A 6,120-nucleotide genomic window follows, 5' to 3' on the forward strand; every position below is an offset into this window, starting at 1 on the left:
ATACCGACGCTACCTTGACGAGGAAATTCGCAAGCGTACGCAGGGTGATAACGAGTCATTCCGCTGTTATCTCACTGCGATATCAACCCTGATTCGGCGCAGTGGTGAATTCTCTGCTCAGCAGAAGTTAAACCTAGTTTACACGAATATGAAGCCCGATTATAAACTTATGGTACGGCGTAGTGACTTTGCTACAATACCAGAGTTGACTCGGAGGGCCGAGGAATATGAGGCTTACTTGAGGGATCGAAGTACTTTTCGGCCTCCCCCTCCTCCGTCTCTAGCTCTTGTTCCGGAAACGGCTTATGTGTCAAAGCGTAGGATGGAGCGGGTGTTTGACCACGCTGCGGTTAAACCCATGCTAACCGAGGGTGTCGATGCTTGCGCTAAGGGGGAGACGATGGCTACTTCCGGTCCTGTGGTAAATAATGTAGATTGTGCCAGTCTTGAAACTCGGCGGGGTGTTCAACCCAGAACAATGCCGGAGTTGAATAGGTGTGCGCCCAGGGGTGAGAACCTGAGGCCCATGCTTAACCCGGAAAGGAGTGGGTTAGTGTGCTGGAATTGCGACCAGCGTGGCCACCGTTTTAGGCATTGCCCAAAACCTAAGAGGGTGCGTTGCTATTTTTGCAAGATGGAGGGCGTTACCACGTACCGGTGCGGATGTCGTGCGGGAAACGGTGGCCGGACTCAGAGCCCCAGAGGTCAGCCGAGTCCGGGGCAGCAACACGATGCACGACCTCCCACGAATGGCATCGGTGGCTCGAATATGTGAAGGGTTTCACGGGAGCCGTGGAAGGTGTCGACCGGGGTGACGTTAGACCCTTTGTGGAGGTTGAATTGTTTGGCGAAACCTTCCGAGCACTGGTCGACACTGGGGCTAGTGTCAATCTTATAGGGTCACGAATTCAGAAACTCCTTGTCGACAGGGGTGTGAACCCCACCACCGTCAGTGTAGTAATGAGAATGGCTGATGGTTCGAGCCGTGAAGCGGGATCCTTGTACCAGCTTTCAGGCCGGGTGGGCGAACAAGCCCATACCTGGGAGGCGTATTATGTCCCGAATTTGACGTGCGATCTGATTCTGGGCATGAGGTGTTTAGAGGAGCTTGACCTGATCTGCGTTAATCGAAGGGTGATTTTGCCTACTGAGATCATGGAGACGGGTGGTAATAACCTCAGCGCGATTGACGCTCTTGCACCAGAGGAGGAACAGAAACTGGCAGAGTTCCTGAGAGTCGAGTTGCCAAAATTTGAGGCAGTTCCGGGACTGACTTCGCTGGTTGAGCACAAAATTCGGCTCAAAGAGGGTGCAGTGCCCATTAAACAGCGGTATTACCCGCGTAACCCCGCCATGCAAGCCATAATTGACCAAGAGGTTGATGATATGCTGCAGCAAGGGGTGATAGAGCCTTCCACGAGTCCTTGGAGCTCACCGGTGGTGTTGATTAAGAAAACATCCGGCACCTACCGATTTTGTATTGACATGCGATCGGTAAATGACTCGTCAGTTAAGGATGCGTATCCTTTACCCCGGATCAATGGAATCCTGGAAAAGTTACGCCAAGCCAAGTACATAAGCACATTGGATCTTAAGAGTGGGTATTGGCAGGTACCTCTGGCAGTTGAAAGCCGGGCGATAACCGCGTTTACGGTTCCCGGCCGAGGGCTGTACCAGTTTACCGTTATGCCCTTTGGATTACACTCAGCCGGTGCGACGTTTCAGAGGTTGCTCGATATGGTTATAGGTGTTGAACTTGAACCTAAGGTCTTTGCATACCTTGACGACTTGGTAGTGGTGTCAACGACCTTTGCGGAGCACCTCGAACTTCTGAAACTAGTATTCGACCGACTTTGTGCTGCTGGCTTGAAGTTGAACCCCGAAAAATGCCACTTCTGCAAACGCCAGTTAAAGTATCTTGGACACGTGGTAAATTTTGAGGGGATAACCACTGACCATGAGAAGGTCCAGTCGATTAGTGAGTTCCCGATACCTACCAATATCAAGAAGCTGCGTAGTTTCTTGGGTCTGGCGTCCTGGTATCGGCGCTTTATTGAAGGCTTTGCGACGGTGTCGGCGCCTCTACGACATCTGCTTAAGAAAAGCGCAAAGTGGCAATGGGGTGATGCGCAAGAGTCTGCGTTTCGGAAGTTGAAGGAGCTTTTGTGCTCATCTCCCGTATTGGCCTGCCCCGACTTCAGTAAAACCTTCACGGTGCAGGTTGACGCCTCGAATGTGGGGCTGGGTGCCGCCTTAACCCAGGAAGTTGAGGGCAAGGAGGTGGTGATCGCGTATGCGAGCCGTCTGCTGACTGACCAGGAATCCAAGTACTCTACCACAGAGAAGGAGTGTCTTGCCTTGGTCTGGGCAGTCAGGAAGTTTAAACCCTACTTGGAAGGCTACCACTTTGTGGCGATTACAGATCATGTTGCTCTCAGCTGGCTCATGAAACTACGTGAACCGAGCGGTAGATTAGCTCGGTGGGTCATGGAGCTCCAGCAACATGATTTTGAAATCAAGTACCGCAAAGGCACGTTAAACAGGGTAGCCGACGCCTTATCCAGATATCCAGTGGGCCTGGGGCCAAGTGATTTGGGTGACGAAGCCTGTCTTGACCCAACAGGGGTGGCTGCCGTGGAAGGTAGTGAGGCTGTCGAGGGTGACAAGCCATCAGTGGGCTCTATGCCGTCAGGTGATGAAACTGGCGCGTCTACACTCGTTCCTGGTGATAATGAACCGGACGAGGAGTTCATTAAAGATCGTTGGTACGAACGTATGTTCGCATTGGTGACTAACCGGCCCAGAAGGTTTAAGAATTACTGTGTTAGGGCTGGACAGTTATACCGCTCCTTTGGCAATGCAGAAAACCCAGTCTGGAAGATGTGTGTTCCCCCTGACCGGGTGCGAGCTGTCTTAGAAGAGAACCACGATTTACCGACAGCAGGGCATCTGGGTGTAAAGAAGTCAATGGCCCGGGTGGCCGTTCGGTATTACTGGCCGGGTTGGAGGGGAGATGTCAAAATCTATGTCCGGAGTTGTCCTCAATGCCAAACCTACAAGGTGGCACAAACGAAACCCGCCGGTAAAATGTATTTCCGACGCCCAAAGGGTCCCTGGTCAACAATTTCTGTGGATCTCATCGGACCTTTGCCAAGGACACGGTATAACCATCGGTTTCTGGTGGTGATACAAGACACGTTCAGTAAGTGGCTGGAGCTAGCTCCAATAGGAGCCGCAACCGCACAGAGCGTGTCCCAGAAATTGAAGACGGTGTTGCTGCGTTATGGGGCTCCAGAGGTGATGATCTGTGACAATGGGACGCAGTTTGTCTCTCGAATAGTCCGCAGCCTGGCCGCTGAATGGGGCGTGCAATTGCAAACCACTGCCCCGTATAGCCCTCAGTCAAATCCGGTTGAGCGTCCGAATCGGGTTGTGAAAACCATGATTGCCCAATTTGTGAAGGACAATCACAAGGGGTGGGACCGGCTGTTGGAAGAGTTTCAGTTTGCGGTGAACACCGCTAGACATGACTCTACCGGATTCTCCCCGGGGATGCTCTGTTTTGGGAGGGAGTTAAAACCCCCAAGAACGATTTATGGGACGTCCTTTGAGAGTTCCGGGGAGGAGGCTGAACCGTCGGTGGGTGAGGTCTATGAAGGTCGTTGCAAAACCTTCCGGGAGCTCTATAGCCAAACCCACCATAACCTCAAAGCTGCGTACCAACGCCAGGCCAAATATTATAACCTGAGGCAGCGTGAGGTGACATACGAGATCGGTGACCGGGTTTTGCGAAGAGCGCACGTACTATCGTCCGCAGCGGATGCCGTGGTAGGCAAACTGGCTCCGAAGTTTCACGGCCCGTGCGTGATTACCGGTAAACGGGGGGTGAATGTCTATGAGGTGGAAGACGTTAGCTCTAAAACCCCTCATGTGGTTCACGTGAAGGATCTGAAGCCTTTTGTGGAAAGGGTGACTTAAGTTTTTTTTCAAACCCTAGGCATGAAATCTTTTTTTTGTTGGTTTTTTTTGCTCCCCGAAGTAGGAGGGGGGTGTAATGGGTCAAAATTATAGAGGGGTTAAGTTTTTATATTTATTATTTAATTATCGGTAGGCCTATACCTTACCTGGTTGGTGACAATGGTAAACCTATCATGGTAAGGTAAATAGGCTGTTTTAGGCCTATCCTAGGGTTGAGTAGGGATAACCTCACTTTTGGCAAAATCATTAAAGACACTATTTTTGAGATTCACAAGTCACAGTATTGCATCGTTGTGTACAAAACGAGTGATAAACCGTTTCCGTGTAACCCCCATGCCTAATATACACCTTTGGGAAGTACGGTCAAAGTTGTTGTAGGCTAGGGTGGTGAACCGCGATCACAAATACAATATCACTACATAACATGCATACACTTTGTCGCACACTAAGCTACACGTCACGGGTGGAAATTATACTTTTTGTTTAAACCAGCAATGATATTTAAGTTCCGCGTATAATTTCACAGTCGGCGCAGGTGAATAACAACATTAACAACATAACCTGTACTACTAGTCGGCTGTCTTGGCGTTGTGTTGTGACAGCGCCAAGTTTGAACTCGTGACGTCACCGATCAGCTGGTAATTGAATCAGCTGATTCCCCATCCCTAGAGGATTAGGGAGGGGGAAGTAGTGAAGATCCCTTGTGGGCAAGGGATGCGACGACATTCTAATTCTGCGATTTCCAGTGTTAGGACGTGTCTTGCTTTGAAAGAGTGATTGCTTTAGTGATTTTGCTAAACGTGTGCTTTAGTGTGTCAGTGAAGATCCCTGGAGTATACAGGTAATTCGCCGGCTTTGTCTTAATAGTGTTTACTATTATTTTTTATTATTTAGCGATAAACCCTCACTTTATTAGTTTGTTTAGAATCCTTTATTGGGTGTTAGAACCTGTTGAAACCCGTGATAGCGTATGCTAGGGCTCCCGTGGGTGGCAATAAAGAGTTTTAGGGATACAAATTTCGTTTAATATTGTGTTTACAATATATATTGAGGGAGACGGGGTTATAGCGGGTATTTTGCCGGGATATTCAGTAGGTGTTTAACTGCTGCGGCAAAGCGGGCAAAGTTGAACCCGTCTCTGCAGGTCGTGCAAACACGAGGTCGGGTGGAGCACGCTAAGTATATTCAGAAGAAATATTCTAAGTGTTGAGGTTGACGAAACTGCAACATTAAATTGTTTCAAAATTTCGTTGGATGGTTTTTCATTATTTTTAAATTTAATTTAATTAGCTGTTCCCAGGTGTGAACGATGATGATGGTACAGTAGCGTTGTTGGTTACCGGTACTGAGTTCACACCTGATTCACACTACATTCTTGCGTAAATACAAATCTGTACCTGTGCTAGGTTGTTGATTTAATTAAATAAATTATTTTTATCTGAACCCTGGAAACTTCCCAGCACGCCGACTTGAGCGATCCGCTGGCGAGAGTTGGTGACGTCTTTCCCGCTTTAACTACTGAATAGCGCATATATTCCGAGCGGGAAAAACGGCACGTTACAGATAAAATAAATGTTCTTTCAGTTTCACAATTTATTATGAGTTGTTGGGGAGTCGCTCTCTCAAATTTACAAAGAAGACTTATATGTCAGAATTTTTCATAACGACTGTGAGAAAGGAAAATCTTTTTAACAAAATGATTACCAAATGAACAAAATTATGATTGGTGTTGGACAACCTCTGTGGAATTTCAAAACGAAGTACAAAAATGTTTTTGAACTTTTAGGAGATATTTTCGATTAAATTTATTACAACTAACCATAAAATTTTGTATTCTGAAGATACATCCAAAAGAACCAGACGTTTGATACAACGTGAAGGGTGTGTATTTGTGTAATAATTTCCAGCTATTGTATTTGTAGTTTAAGGTCTTATGATATGATATGACGCCATCGAGTTTCCGCATTCAGCTAAATTATGTTTTGTGCTTAAAATGTATCGTTACAAGTTAAACTTTAGCCGAACAAAACGCACGAAGCAAATAATTTACATAAAATGGATGAATTGAATTTTAAAGTTACAGTATGATAGAATAATTTTATTCCAACAACTGCATAGTGAAACAAAACGTTTATAGTGTTG

The sequence above is a fragment of the Macrosteles quadrilineatus genome, unplaced genomic scaffold, assembly GCF_028750875.1.
Source record: "Macrosteles quadrilineatus isolate MER2022 unplaced genomic scaffold, UCM_ALF_1.0 Scaffold_11__1_contigs__length_5352618, whole genome shotgun sequence".
NCBI classification, from domain to species: Eukaryota; Metazoa; Arthropoda; class Insecta; order Hemiptera; family Cicadellidae; genus Macrosteles; species Macrosteles quadrilineatus.